This window comes from Schistocerca piceifrons, chromosome 2 (genome assembly GCF_021461385.2).
Source record: "Schistocerca piceifrons isolate TAMUIC-IGC-003096 chromosome 2, iqSchPice1.1, whole genome shotgun sequence".
NCBI classification, from domain to species: Eukaryota; Metazoa; Arthropoda; class Insecta; order Orthoptera; family Acrididae; genus Schistocerca; species Schistocerca piceifrons.
The window spans coordinates 957,545,165-957,561,936 of record NC_060139.1 but is presented as its reverse complement, the minus strand read 5'-3'; the positions used below and the strand labels follow the sequence as shown (position 1 = coordinate 957,561,936).

The window sequence follows — 16,772 nt, the reverse complement described above, 5'->3', positions numbered from 1 at the left end:
GCGGGCTACGCGTGAAACTTGCCCGCACGCGTTCAACCGTTTCTTCGCTCACTGCAGGCCGACCCGTTGATTTCCCCTTACAGAGGCATCCAGAAGCTTTAAACTGCGCATACCATCGCCGAATGGAGTTATCAGTTGGTGGATCTTTGTTGAACTTCGTCCTGAAGTGTCGTTGCACTGTTATGACTGACTGATGTGAGTGCATTTCAAGCACGACATACGCTTTCTCGGCTCCTGTCGCCATTTTGTCTCACTGCGCTCTCGAGCGCTCTGGCGGCAGAAACCTGAAGTGCGGCTTCAGCCGAACAAAACTTTATGAGTTTTTCTACGTATCTGTAGTGTGTCGTGACCATATGTCAATGAATGGAGCTACAGTGAATTTATGAAATCGCTTCAATCATTTGTAATAGCCCTGTATATGACATACCTTTTACTAACAGTACCTTTATGTGGTGTTTCAGAGTGGGACTGCATGTTCTTCTGGAGAATGTAAAAAAATTTTTTTCTAGTGCTAAAATTTCCCAAAAAGTGTTAATTGTATTAACTTGGATGTATGACCAATTATTTTTAAATAATAAATACACGGCTTGGACCAAATAAATGTGCCTACACCTTCGCCATCCTAGCTCTCCTACCGTCAGTACTTTACAAAGACACTTCTAAAAATTATGATTACAATGTTGCCAAATTACCGCTCTTTGATATCCTTTTGCAGTTCAAAATAGGCATGGGATGAAATTTTATTACAGATATTTTTGTATTGTTAGTAGCTAAGGAAAACTGCTTTGTGGTGTGTGTGTGTGTGTGTGTGTGTGTGTGTGTGTGTGTGTGTGCGGAAAGTGTGGTTCACCGTGTATATGACCTTGTAATAATACACAGTATATTTACTAGTGAGCGTGTAATCAAAATTGGTCAGTAGAGACGAAGAAGACAGTTTATTCAAAGAACAGGCTGCTTCGGGGAAGCCGTATCGTTTTTTAAAAGTGTGTTAAGTGTCTTTTTTATATGCAAAAGAAGAGACTATCTCTGGTGGCAGACTTGAGTACGAGGCGGTTTATGGTTAGGCGACCCTGTCGCTCATAACGCGACCCAGAGAGCAGTAGCGCCTCGATTAAAGCGCGTAATTCGGTTTCGACCAGATTAAGATCTGTTTCATTAGCGCGCAGCGTCGCACGTAGCGGCAGATTTATGCACCGGCGGTTGTTTGGCGTTAATTAAACACATCTGCTCCGCCCTAAGCGCCGCCTATGTGGTACGGCGCGCGCTCAGTTAAACAGCCAGCAGGTAAAGGAAAAACGACTCGCCTGCAGTCGTGGGGCACGCATTCCTATATAGCTGCAAGCGTCGAGCTGCAGAAATCCCCAGTTTAGTACCTCGTTACTGCAGATCCCTTCTAACTCCGTATGGCATGCCCGTTTCGAATGACTTCAATACCAAAAGCCTTGTAAAGCAACATCGTGAGAGCTGAATTACGTTTTTTACACGTATATCCTAAACAGACAACTTTTGACAAGCCGTTTTATTACACTTGCCGACATAGACAGGGATACTACTTTCCTTTTGCATCGTAAAAATGGTCATAACACCCTGTTAACTTTTTATTCGACAGACGCCTGATTGCACTGGCAACTTAACAGGTTGAGAAAATATGGGCGTAAAATTTTTATAGAGTTTAAAACATATTTCAGTAAGTTTAATGGGATGTCACCCTTACATGACGTATTACGTTCATTTTACTACCCTTATAAGCTTCCCCTGCCAATTCGCATTAGCGCGTTTTTCACCACTGCTAGAATCACTTTTTTAGGGTTCCGAACCTCAGACTCGGGTACGATATCCGCATAGGATCACTTTGTTGTCTGTCTGTGTGTACAACTGTTGAAAACTTCTTTCTCAGGGACGGATAGACGTATGAACTTGAAATTTACCCCACATACTAACGTCTACAGTCCCTTGGCGACGCAAAAAGTAAAGCTTCTAAGTCAATGAAATCAAAAGATACGGGCATCTATGTCACATATTGTGACAATGTCAGACTCACTCGTCAAAACCGATACGATGCTTCCCATTGACCTGATATCATGAAATTTGCCAAGAAGCAAGGTTTCACGGCACAGCTAAAGGAAAAAATCCCTGAAACTTTTAATTTGTGATTATATCGGCGGAACAAAATTTTTTTGTCATTTATTGTCCTGCTTCAGATTTAAAACATGCACGAAAGTTTTTGTAATTCTCGGCAGCGATACCTTATACCTTGCCAGTATCGATGTCGATAACAGGCAAATACGGTAAAAATTCTCCATTCCTGGGATCGATGAATTGTACACAACACTTACAGCGCGAGTCAATTTTTTATTACATTTGCTTGACCTAATTATAATGTTGCTTACCTATTATAGAACTAATTCAGGCTCAAACTACAAATAGAGATCCATGTAATGAGGTAGAATACGGCGCTGCGGTCGGCAACGTCAACGTAAGACAACAAATGTCTGGTGCAGTTGTTAGATGAGTTACCGCTGCCACAGTGCCAGATTATCAAGATTTAAGTGAGTCTGAACGTGGTGTTATGGTCGGCGCACGAACGTCGGGAGGTAGTGATGACGAGCATACCGTGAATATCAGGAATCCGGTATAGCATTAAATCTCCGGCATCGCTACGGGTGGGAAAAAAAGATCTTGCAAGAACAACGTCAACGACGACTGAAGAGAAACATTCAACGTGACAGATGTGCAACCTTTCAGCAAACTGCTACAGACTTCAAAGCTGCGTCATCAAGAAGTGTCAGCGGGCGAACCATTAAACGAACCACTAAACGAAACATCATCGGTATGGGTTTTCGGAGCCGAAGGCCCTCTCGTCTAACCTTGACGACTGCACGACACAAAGCTTTACGCTTCGCTTGGGCCCGTCAACACCGACAATGGACTGTTGATCACTGGAAACATGTTGCCTCGTCGGACGAGTCTCGTTTCAGATTGTATCGTGCGGATGGATTTGTACGGGTGAAGAGACAGCCTCATGAATCCATGGAACCTTCATGTCAGCAGGGACTGTTCAAGCTGGTGGGGGCTCTGTAATGGTGTGGAGCGTGTGCAGTTGGAGTGATATGGGACCCCTGATACGTATAGACATGTCTCTGACAGGTGACACGTACGTAAGCATCCTGTCTCATCACCTCCATCCATTCTTGTAAATTTTGCTTTCCGACGGACCCGGGCAATTCCAGCAGGACAATGCGACACCCCACACGTCCAGACTTTTACAGAGTGGCTCCAGGAACACTCTTCTGTGTTTAGACACGAATATTATTGAGCATATCTGGAATGCCTTGAACAGCACGTTCAGAAGAGATCTCCACCCCCTCGTTCTCTTAGGGATTTATGGAAAGCCCTGCAGTATTCATGGTGTCAGTTCCCTTCAGCACTACTTCAGACATTAGTCGAGTCCATGCCACGTCATGTTACAGCACTTCTTCGTGCTCGCCCGGGCCCTACGCAATATTGGGCAAGTGTACCAGTTTCTTTGGTTCTTCAGTGTATTTCCCAATTATTGTAATTTTAAAACTACGATAGCAGCTTGTCCATAGCAAATATCTTGTGACATGTGAATTTTTTACTAAAAATAAGAATGAACTACGGTCATAAAACTAAACTTTAAGACGAAAATAAAGTCACATACATTATTGTCACTCTTTTCCTCCTTATTCTTAGCCGCTCTTTGACTGTGTTCTAATCAATGTTTAGAATTGCGAAGAGCTAACTGTTAAGATTATTGAGCCCTGAAACTCGTTCTTCTACAACGAAGTTTTTTCTTTATATTCGTCCGGAAATAGGAACGGCATTCTTTGTTATCGATGCGTCCTGTAAGAGATACGCTACGAACACTACTTTCAATGCCTTGTATATCACTGTCACAAAAATTCCGCTGACAAATTCCCTTTTTATACTTCTTCATAAAGAGAGATTACCATGCGTTGCTATTGCTTCCACTGTGATATCGGGAAGCGAATCCAAGCGCCATTTCTCTTTGTCATCGGAAAACAAAATGGTCGAAGCGGAGAACGGTACGGGGCAGAGTAATATTCATTATACAGCAGACGATGCTGTGTTCCTTCGATCTGAGATTAACATGTTTCGTTAATATGCATCTCCTCGCTATCCCTTCTCTGAACAGTTAGGAATGACTGTAAGTACAAGGGTAATTTTCTCTCTTTCTCTGTATTCCTTGCTTGCATCCCTCCGTCACTCTCTTCTCTCTCTCTCTCTCTCTCTCTCTCTCTCTCTCTCTCTCTCCTCTCTCTCTCTCACACACACACACACACACACACACACACACACACACAAACACAAACACAACGAGCCTGTTTCTCATTTCTCTGTCTCCGCCTCTTTCCTGCCTTCCACCACCAAATTCCCCTCCACCCCCCCCCCCCTTCCCCAACCAATTGTCGCCTTTACTTCCTACCTCTTGTCATTCAGGTAGCAACCGATGCCTCCACCATCCCCTCCCCACCCCAACGTCTCTCTCTCTCTCTCCCTCTGTGTGTGTGTGTGTGTGTGTGTGTGTGTGACGCTCGAGCGCATGTATAGTAGCTCTCGCTCGTTAAATAGGGTTTAGCACAAAGAGAAACAATCTAGCACAGTGCCAACGTATGTTTTGGTATCTTAAATATTTGTAGTATCAAATAACAACTATAGAGCAGTGAGTTGTTCGTTTGGCGTATAGCGTTTCCCTCCACGTTTAACATTTAGAGTTTACACCGTGAATGGACTTTTATGGTTCAAATGGCTCTGAGCACTATGGGACTTAACTTCCGAGGTCATCAGTCCCCTAGAACTTAGAACTACTTAAACCTAACTAACCTAAGGACATCACACACATCCAGGCCCGAGGCAGGATTCGAACCTGCGACCGTAGCGGTCGCACGGCTCCAGACTGTAGCGGCTAGAACCGCTCGACCACTTCGGCCGGCAATGGACTTTAAGTTTACCTTCAAATATCAGTACTAAGTCGAGAGAGCGCTGTAAGTGGGAATAGGAAAATTATTCTTACCTTGGATTTAATTACTTTCTATCATTAATTCTGGACAACGAGTATGTCGATGAGTGACTTTTCTTTCGTCAGTTAAGTTCAGGCCAAAGGCTGTTGCGAGTATGGGCATTTCTAAGCTGAAAAATCACCTTAAATTTCGTTAGATAATGCAAATCAGAGTTATCACTTTTCTTTCACAGAAAGTGAGAGCTTAGTTTTATACTTTATGGAAGACTGAATTGTCCACATAATGGCGGCACATTATTACGCTTTGAACGCACGACACCAGCGATGTTAGCATTAACGGCTGCTATTATGCATAGAGTAAATATCTCTGGAGTGAGCATTCACATGCGCAGAACAGATTTTGTGTTGTCAACATACATTGCCGGCCTGGTCACGTGTTCTCGGGACATCGTGCGTGTGTCCGTATAGCGCCCTGTATGTTTAGAATGTCACTACATCCCTAGCACAGACGAATTCTTTTCGTGCGTGTCGTGGATTATTCATATATGTTGCGCAGACGTTTTAACAGTATCCATTTGATACCGGGAATAAACCAGCAACGTAAGTTTTAAGGGCAAGTGATATTACATTCTGCTTGTTTGCGATAGGTGTCACAGTTCAGATGCACTCGATTTATGGTAGTTTTCGGTATGATACGGCACTTTATATTATTACAGAGCCTGGCGTACATTTTTGCAGTGATAGTCTTGCAAAACGACTTGACAGTACGCTAGTACTTTTGCAAGTGTCCGAAAAACTCCGAATTTGCCACACATTAGCTATTATACCCCTGCTAATTCGTCCTTTTTTCTGCTATTTCTGCGTATTTATTTTCTAGTTTTTGCGACCTAAAGCACAATTTTTCTTACTGGTGACACTTTGAAGTATTAATTTAACGCATTTTACGTACTTGCTCCCAGTTTATTAAATAAATAGTAGACTGAATAATCTATATACATAATCGACAAGTCACTGATAAATGCATGGAGAACAGTATTCCCTTTCCTGTTCCACTAGCAAATTTACAAGAGGAAGCGATTGTTTGTAAGCTTTTGTACGAGCCGTAATATCTATTATTAGTCATAAAATCGTAAAAAATAGGTCTACAGAATCAAGCCTTAATTATAATGCGTCTCGAAATTTTCAAACATATACAGTGTCTCTTACTAATATGATAACTATAATTAGAGCTACATGATATGTACCCATGAAAAGTTACTATCCCTCCTTTCACATATTTTTCTTTGCATCCCTAGCAACAACAGCAATTCACCATCGTTATTACACTATCAACAAACGGTGAAACAACAAAAACTCTTGATATTATAAACTTCAAACGCTGCAGAAAGCACACACGCACAACGAAGTCCCGAGATCACGTGACAATCCTGGTTTAAAGTTGACAACATGCGCAGAACGCAATGCTCTCTCCAGAGATATTTACTCTATGCTATTATGCTAAAAATCTAGAAAAGCTTTCATATCTGATACGAAGGAGGATGCTAATATTATTTAAATGAATACAAGGAGAACATTTAACACAAATATTCGGAGTATTTTGTAAATTACAGATCTTGACACAGCAGTTCCTATACAATGCGACTAGCTTCGATCACAGATAGAGCAAGAGTAATCCTTGTACACTCTTACAGGAAAGAAGACAACAGATTATACATTAAAAATACTGCTATATAGAGGTTAACGTGAACTGAATATTCCATGCATAATTAATGTCCTTTAGTTCACTAAAAATCGCTTTTTACACTTTATTATATGTGAACAAAGAACCGCATTCATTTATTTTGTTTTGTCTTTTGGTTGGTTCCACTTTTAATGTTATTTAGTATAGGTACGATTTAGCCGTAAAATAGAACTCTACAGTGCCGACAATACGTTCTGCATGTCCAGAATGAATACCACGCACAGTACACAAATCTCCAACGAAGGAACAGCAGGCTACAAGCGATGATGATTTATGGGTATTATGTTACCGGATTGAGTGCAGCAAACCTTATTTATTTGCTACCGGAATAATAAATCCCAACATAGAGACTCAGTGATAGCACGTCCGCACGAACCGACCAATGAATTACAACCTCGCTTTTTCCGTCGAGCAGGCTTTAGCTGAAGATGGCAGCAAGCAGTTGTTATGGCAGACGACACCAGAATCGTTAACGAAAAGTATTTATTCCTAACTTAATATTATCCGATGATAACTCACAAAGAGAGCTCAGAATGTGCGCACGTCTTTATTGATCGAACCCCAACGTGCTCTGTAGTCTAGAGGTCAGGTGACGTAGGACGTAGGGAAACACCATTTTGATCTTGAATTCTTCATGACGTCACACTGAACTCTGCAGCGACACAGCAGTGTGTTGTCTAGCCGAAAGTACTGGCCTTGGGGAGGTGCTGTAATCTACGTCTGTAGGGGACGACAGAAGATGAAGCAGAGCCACGAGTAATCCTGTTCTTTCATTACCTACGCGCAGATATCACAACATATACACTGTGACGCAGCTAAGGCAGGATATCACAAATATATCCAGGTTGAATAAATACACCGAGGTACGCCTTTCGCTACGTAGCGGACAATATGGCGAATTTCCTGAAGTCTGCAAGTTACCTATATCTTTTGCACTCGGCGAATTACAACACCGCCTTTGTTTTTTCTAATGAAATTACACACTTTTTCTGTGTCATTTTAAAGAAGCTTCTACGAGAACTTCAGCGACGTAACATATGCGGGACTTGATCGAATAGTATCGAACTAGCTTAGCGCTCGCTGCTTCGCCCGTGTAAATTGTACGGCCTACAAAGAATTTTTTTGTTTTATTTAATAAAATTTTTTTGTTGTTCGCAAACTGCAACACCTTCTAAGCTTTTCGCGCTAATTAAGGCCATGGTCTTTTCCGAATATACTTCTGACTAAAAAAGTATTTCTGGTAGCTTTAGTCCAAAGTTTTTGTTGATCATGCCTTTTGCGTTCTTGTGGAGATCGTTCCATAGCAATTTTCATCCGCTGACAAATATTTCTTTGTATCCATCCGAGAAGTAAAACACCAATTTTTCATAACTTTAGCTTTAAAATTTTTTTAATGTAAAGAAATAATTTCTTTAAAATTTTCATCCTCTGTTGCACTCCGTTAGGGACTGAATTTACACATACAGAGAAACACGATTTTTTTTTATTTCTAACCGAGCAGTCAAATACCATTTGTCATAGATCCTTCAGCAATTCTTTAGTAATTATTTATTTTGAAAAAAGAACTTTCACCCACTATTTTACTCCCTTAGTAGTTGAAGTTTCAAAAATGCTGAAACTTTTTTTTTTGACTTAGAAACCAAATTTTCGTAGTTCCAGCTTCAAAATGTCTTTAATAGTGAGATAATTTTAATTTTCAAAAGCCTTTCATCCACTATTTCATCAGCTTAGGAGCGGAATTTCGGACAATACCTTACGACGTCTACAGTATAAGATCCAAATCCTCTCCAAATTTCAGGTTTCTATCCTTAGCGGTTTGGGCTGGGCGGTGATGTGTCAGTGAATCAACCTGACCCTATTTCACCCCCTTAGGGGTTGAATTTCCAAAAACAATGAAACACGTATTTTTCTCGTCTCTAACCGAGAAGCCAAACACCAATTTTCAAAGATGTATCTTTAAAAATTCTCTCTCAATGAAATATTGTCATAAAACGTTTCATTCCCCATTTCACCCCCTTAGGGGTTGAATTAAAGAAAAATTGACAAGTGCATTTTTTATTCCTAACAGAGAAGCCAAATGCAAACTTTCATAGACTTTTTCAAAAACGTTTGCACAATGAAATATTTCGATAAAAACGGTTTCACCCCAAAGGGGATGAATTTCCAAAAAACAATGAAATACGCATATTTTTAATTTACAACTGAGCAGCCAAACTTAAATTTTCATAGTGGCTTTAAAAATGCTTTCATAATAAAATAGTTTCAAAAAAATGTTTCCTCCTATTTCACCCCTTTATGGGTTCAGTTTTAAAAAACACAAACACGTATATTTTTATTTGTAATCGAGGAGTTAAACACCAGTGTTCACAGACGCAGCTTTAAAAATACTTTAGCAATTCTTCGATAAAGAAATGTTTTCAAAAAAACGCTTGCACTCACTATTTCACCCTAACAGAGTTAATTTTGCGAACATGCTGAAACACGGGTTTCTTTATTTCTGACCGATAAACCAAATACCAATTTTCGTAGGTCTAGCTTCAAAATTGCCTCAACAATGGCATTTTCCAGAGAAGCCCCTTAATGATGGAATTTCGAAAAAATCCTTTCTTAAGCGACGCCTACAGTATAAGACAACATCCAGACATCAACTTTTTATCCCTAGCGTTTTGGGCTGGGCGATGCAAATCACTGTCCCGCCGTCAGGAGAAGTTCGACAAACGTGTGCCCTATTATAATGGTTCAAATGGCTCTGAGCACTATGGGACTTAACATCTTAGGTCATCAGTCCCCTAGAACTTAGAACTACTTAAACATAACTAACCTAAGGACATCACACACATCCATGCCCGAGGCATGGTCGAACCTGCGACCGTAGCAGTCACGCGGTTCCGGACTGCAGCGCCTAGAACCGCATGACCACCGCGGCCGGCGCCCTATTATACAAAATGTCAACAATCAGGTGCGGCTCGTGTGTGTATCATCAAGGTTGTCATACCAAGGGCTCAAAATGTTAAGCTTCAGCATTGCTGCACGCAATAAAGTGATTCTGGAGAAACAATACTCGATGTTGAATTACTCCTGGAGTTAACGGCAGCGCAGTCCCTTATTTTAGCCATTCCATGCCTTCGGAAGTCGTCGGTGTTTCCTAACAGACCTCTTGTTTTAATTTTCGCCACAGGTAAAAGTACAGAAGTGTTAAGTTTGGTGAGTGTGCAGACCATTTTGCGTTTCTGAATGACCGTTGCAATGCTCTCTAAACGTTTACTTAAGACGGCCTTTCATTACATGGTACCACACTGATTGCCTTATGCCCAGTGGTATGCCTCCCAGTAGATACGGCACCAGAATATCTTAAGAACTCGAGACACTTAAGTATAGTTTGGTTCACTTCAATGAAACAGGGACCAAGGTTACGGATCTTGAAAAACATGCACCCCCACACGTTGATGGACCAAGAGCGTTGTTTTTATCCCAGCGCGGGTTCTGACTACCAGTGCATATTGCGAAGATTGACTTACCCATGGTTTGTAATCGCCAACGGCCTTGCCGCAGTGGTAACACAGGTTCCCGTCAGATCACCGAAGTTAAGCCCTGTCGGGCTAGGCTAGCACTTGGATGGGTGACCATCCGGTCTGCCGAGTGCTGTTGGCAAGCGGGATGCACTCAGCCCTTGTGAGGCAAACTGAGGAGCTACTTGATTGAGAAGTAGCGGCTCCGGCCTCGTAAACTGACATACGGCCGGGAGAGCGGTGTGCTGACCACACGCCCCTCCATCCCCGCATCCAGTGACGCCTATGGGCTGAGGAATACACGGCGGCCGGTTGGTACCGTTGGGCCTTCGAAGGCCTGTTCGGACAGAGTTTAGTTTATGGTCTGTAATCGATGCTTCTTCCTTAAAGGAAATTTTGCACAGATATGCTGCGCAGCTTTTTAGCTTTTAGTAGATAACATTCCGAGAACTGTAAGCAATTTTGGCAATCATTGCCATGAAGCTGTAGATGCAGGGCAATATAAAGAGGATGAAATTCAATGGAATGCAGTTTCGCAGAACACTCGTTTGGTTAATCCCACTGGTTCTTCCGAGATGTCTTTTAGAGACATCTTCATTGCGTGTTATTTCTGCTAAAATGTTAAGTTTCCATTTCATTCACGGTTGCACTTCTTTTTCCTTGGAATACTTTGTTCTGCACACTTCCAGTTTCCAGAACTTTTTTATAATGTTGGCAAAGACAGATTGGGAGCGTTTGGCACGATCTTACTACTGTTCACCTAACAACCGTACGGCTGCACTAATAGTTTCGCGACGTTCGACGTAAGCGACGTTCACAAACGACATTCACTTTTTGGACTGTCCGTATACACTGTGAACGTCTCAATAGCTTTACGAGCAAGTTATCTGACTGCTAAAACAACAGAACACAGACTGATGGGCTTCAAGTGCACAGGTAGACACAAGAACCATACCTGAGCTACATGTTTGCTTACATTTGGTGTAACAGGGCAGGCGTTTTTGGAACCTCTTCTCCTGAGCCCAGACAGTGGTTCGAGGCGCTGTCATCTTGATACCATTTGGCCAAGTCCCAAACATGTTGTGTAGTTGAAGTTCTCGTAGAAGCTTCTTCCAAACGCCAGAGGAAAAAGTATATAGTTCCAAAACAGTCAGAGTTGTAATTCGGCGACTGAACGTGATAAAAATCAGTTGCTACTGTCACGTACTTTGCCATATTGTCCGAAATAAATTTGCGAAAACCGTAACTCGACATGTATTTGGGATGCTCTTCTTAGCTGCCTCACCCTATGTAAAAGTCCGCCCCTGGTAGCTACGTGGTCAGCGCGATGGGAAGTCATGCCTAACGGCCCGGGTTCAATTCACGGCTGGGTCGGAGACTTTCTCCGCTCAGGGATTGGGTATTGTGCTGTCCTTGGCAAAACGAAATATTTAATTTCGTTTTGTTTATTAATATCTCACTTGATTTTGTATTAGTTATGTTTTTCTAATGCTGCACAAAAAAGATATCAAATGGATGTAAACATATAGAGCCCACCTCCACGTGGCGGGTCACGGGCAACGGTGTGAGTGGGGACGGGATCCGGGGTGGTGTTCTTCCAGTCACTCCGGACCCCGGACCCAGCGGCTAAGTGGCAACATACGACCCACCACACGAAATTAAACGGCGGGTCATAAAAAATAAGCAGCTAGTGAAAGAAAAAAGAAAAAAAGTGACTATCCTTAGCATCATCCTGTCATCCCCATCAACACGCAAATCACCGAAGAGGCGTAAACTCGAAAGACTTGCACCAGGGGAACGGTCTACCCGACGGGAGGCCCTAGCCACATTTACCCTATATAAATGGTACTTTGCATGGCATTACGTTTAGCTGCTTTTGTCATAAGAAACTTGTCAGCTTTAGAGTCATAAAAAGCAATAAATTGACATATTTTGCATATTTTAATTCACGGTCTCCTGTGGGTTAATGTTCTGGCTAGCTCCGCTCTTGGAAGAGAAGGTATTCATTTCACAACAGTGAGTATTTAGGATTATTTGTGGGGTTTACAAACTTACGTATTGTATCTGTGTGGACAATTGGGAATATTAGCCACAGCCTAACAATAGATTTTCTCACTAATGAGACCTGTCACGAATCCGCTCTTGTTTATGAATAACAGAGATATTTACGAATGCAATGCTAGAATGAGATTACCTGCACTTCCCTCTAGTGAATCTAGCTTTGGCAAACAAAGAAGGGAAATACTCAAGTATAAAGCTCTTTGAGGATCTGCCCATGCAAATAAGATGTCTGAAACACAGTACAAGTGTTATCAAAATCCCGGGTTCGATTCCCGGCGGGGTCAGGGATTTTCTCTGCCTCGTGATGACTGGGTGTTGTGTGATGTCCTTAGGTTAGTCAGGTTTAAGTAGTTCTAAGTTCTAGGGGACTGATGACCATAGATGTTAAGTCCCATAGTGCTCAGAGCCATTTGAACCATATTTTTGCTATCAAAAGAAGATTAATTTTGTTTCTCCTTAATTACTGCTTCTATACCATGGATAAATTTTTGAGAGAAATAAGTAGTCAATTATAAACCTGTAAATGGCCGACACGTGACCACGTAAACATTTTTTTAAACTGTCCATACAATATTTTGATCAGTTGATTCATTTCGTTGCGTAACATTTATCATGAGTATGATCTATGGTTCAAATGGCTCTGAGCACTATGGGACTTAACTTCTGAGGACATCAGTCCCCTAGAACTTAGAACTACTTAAACCTAACTAGCCTAAGGAGATCACACACATCCATGCCCGACGCAGGATTCGAACCTGCGACCGTAGCGGTCGCGCGTTTCCAGACTGTAGCGCCTAGAACCGCTCGGCCACCCCAGCCGGCAGTATGATCTATGGAACATGGAACTAAATAATATCAGTATGTACTGAATGGACAAAATAAAACTAACCTGGAGAATACAGAGGGATCCAAAAGTCCATTAACATTTGAAAATGCACTTATTTACGGAATAATGTAGGTAGAGAGGTAAAACTTAACACCCATGTCTGAAATGATATGGGTATTTATTAGAACCAGAAGCGAGTGCAAGTATCAGGCAACATGGCGCTGGACAACAACACGTCAGTGACGCCGCGTGAGACTCGCGTAATGAGGGAGGGAGTCAGATGCGCCTGCAACAGCAGCAGCCGACCAGGGTGGCCGAGCGGTTCTAGGCGCTACAGTCTGGAACCGCGCGACTGCTACGGTCACAGGTTCGAATCATGCCTCGGGCATTGATGTGTGTGATGTCCTTAGGTTAGTTAGGTGTACGTAGTTCTAAGTTCTAGGGCACTGATGACCTGAGATGTTGAGTCCCATAGTGCTCAGAGCCGTTTGAACCATTTGAGCTTCACGTGTGAAAGACCTATTGCGCGCATCGCTTGGTGAGGATCGCAGGTTACCTGAAGTCGCAAATCTACCGCGATCGTTCGACCTCATTAGGGACGCTGAAAGACAATATCCAACACCAGTTTTGCACCATATCTGCTGATATGCTGTACAGTGCTGTTCACAACATTGTCGCTCGACTACAGCTGTTATTGATGGATGACGGCCGACATGTTGAGCATTTATTAAAGAACATTGCCTTCGCTAAAAATCCATTGTTACTCTAATTATTGTTTTGTATCATATGAACCGACATCTGCTGGTGATTTTGTGCACCTATTTTTGGTTCCAATAAAACGCCATGACATTTCAATACCTCTCTTCCTGCATTATTCCGCGAAGCACTTTAATTTTCAAATTTTAACGGACTTTTGGATCACCCTGTATTTCATGCACCTTAATACAAGCAACCCAGCTTAGGTCATCCTTATAAGGAGCAGATGATGTAAATTCTGCTGCCTATCTTAAGGTGGATGAAATATTTTCCTGGAAAGTTTCAGTTTGCCCACCTGTATAACATTCATCGCAGTCCAGCCAGCACAATTACACACTTCTCTATGCCACATGGGTTGCATTTAACAGGCATACTATTGTGTTATATGGGTATGTTAATTGCGAAACTATAAGGCTTTGGAACCATGTTTCGTTTTCACTTTCAGTTGCCAGACAGCTATACAGGTTGCCCTAGAAATCGTATGTACAAATAGTAAATGTTTAATTAATGCAAATAAATGCACCTGAAGATAGAGGCATGATTCTCCGATACGTGCAGTGGAATAATGAACGAAAGCGATTGATTGCACTTATTTGTGTATATCAATTAATATACACAATAGTCTCTAGTTGACCTAAAATGGAGTAAGATATAGTCTTACCTCGCCAAACGTGAACGGTGGAGCAAAGAAAGCGGGAACTTACCTGAAAAAAGAAATGGAACAATTAGCTACGAAACAACATGTACAATAAATTGTGAAACATAGCGTAACGTATGTTTAAAAGTAAATGTGTACGAACATCATAACTACTTCATAACTATCCATTCAATCAGTAGAATAAATCAGATCATTGAAGGGAACTACGCTCTCTTTCAAATAAAAATGAAACACAACCCTATTAATTATTACATTAACAAATTACAAAGTATTTACATCGACATTCTATTAAAAAACGAACTTAATTGCTGACGACAACTAACGAGAAAGGCAAGCTGAAGGATGGCTACCGTATCCTAGCTGCACATTAAGGGGAGGTTTACTATCTTTGGCCGGAAAAAAGCATGTTCTTTGAGAATTTTTTTCTCGGGATATGTTATAGGCGCTACAGTCTGGAACCGCACGACCGCTACGGTCGCAGGTTCGAATCCTGCCTCGGGCATGGATGTGTGTGATGTCCTTAGGTTAGTTAGGTGTACGCAGTTCTAAGTTCTAGGGCACTGATGACCTAAGATGTTGAGTCCCATAGTGCTCAGAGCCGTTTGAACCATTCGACCGGAAATGTCGAAGAGCTAAGGCGGAAGTGCCGTTGGAACAAAACAAAATTTCGAGGTAGACTTCCACGCGCGATATGTCACAAGTCGGCCGGCTCGTCTGAAATCAAAACTGAGTTGACGTTAGCGAAGTATATAAGATTCTTTAGGGGTTGTACTTCGCTTAAGTTATTTGGAGCGTAGGAAAAAAATGGCGACCATTTGAAAAAAAAAAATCATTTTTTTTCCATCGATTTTTCGCCTTCGTCGGCCAAGTAAAAATATCTATAGTTGATGGATTGGAATAAAAGTGGTAAAACTCCTAGACAATTTAGTTAGCTTCGTCGGAAACGAAGAATCATGCCAATCGGTTCAGTAGATTTGAAGTTACCATACCGCGCGATAAAAAAACGTCATTTCGAGAAAAACGCGTCTGAAGTTTTGACTACATATAAATGCAATATTATGCTACGTAAGTTCAATCTGCTATTCCGGGTCCATAAACTAGTCCTTTTTTCTCATAGATCTGGGCCATCCTGCGCTGCTCCAGAGCCGCTCGTACGGCCGGTGACAAGCGGTTTTCGGCCCCTTGAATCTGGTGGTCGTCCGAATGCTTGGCGAACTGCGTCGAATAGAGTCCCAATGTGAAGTCCATCGTTGACATGGTCTTCAGAACTGCTGAATACCGTTCGTTGAAGCTGCTCACTGGCAGGAAAGTCGCAATCTTCACAGTCTTCGCACCAGAATGCAAATGCTTGGGGGCTAACTTCCAAACACACGCGTTGAAACTTTCATTTGAATTTTGTGTGTTTCCTCCCAAGCACCGGTACAATAATTCGTCCTCCGAAAGCAAAAAAAACTGGTGCGTGAAAAAGGCCGATTTCAGGCAGGTGCATTTTTTTGTTCAACCGCGAATAACAAACATTTCCGTTCCGTATTCGGAAAAACCGTTTCAGGGGTGGATTCTATACACTTTTATCGATCCAAAAATGCAATTTTAAAAAAGTCGATTTTTTGAACCAAAAGATAGTAAACCTCCGCTTAAATCATTAATCCACTGTAGCCGAACGATTAAATTAGAAACTCCAGTTTTCGATTGAATACCATATCAAACGATACTAAGGCATGAATCGGTTTTAGAGGAGCTGCGGCAGCGGTATGCTTCCTATCTGAACTTTAACCCTCGTCTAGAGAGCTATACTGCTGTATGTTCTCACCACTCCGCTGTGGCGGTAAGTCGGGTCGGAGGACCGTGTTCATAGAGGAGAATCAGAATCTCGCTCGTCAGAACTCGGACACCTACAAGCGCCACGACCTCTCGAACCAGCTGTCTCCATTCACCATCAAATGAAAAGTGTCTCTTTTTCTTCCACCAGCTCGCGACGCGGCAGTTTTTGCCAAATTTTCCGTAAACTCCAATAGGTAAAATGTAACTCTTTTCTTCTAATAACAGTTCTAAGTTTATCAAATCCCCAGCCCGGAATGTCGTCAGTCACGGGCCAGTCAGAGCACATCTTCCTCACTAGTTTGTCGTAGAAATTCCCGTCTGTCGTCAGGCGGCGATGGGTGAATCAGATTTTAGTTTAACACTTACGAATCTCCCGAGGCCAAACCACAGTGCAAGAC

The 16,772-nt window shown here is 42.1% G+C and overlaps 1 pseudogene; it reads left to right on the top strand.

Annotated features, from left to right (window-relative positions):
* The first annotated feature begins 10,276 nt into the window (after positions 1-10,276).
* Positions 10,277-10,394, top strand: LOC124778569 (annotated as a pseudogene).
* The last annotated feature ends 6,378 nt before the right edge of the window (positions 10,395-16,772 follow it).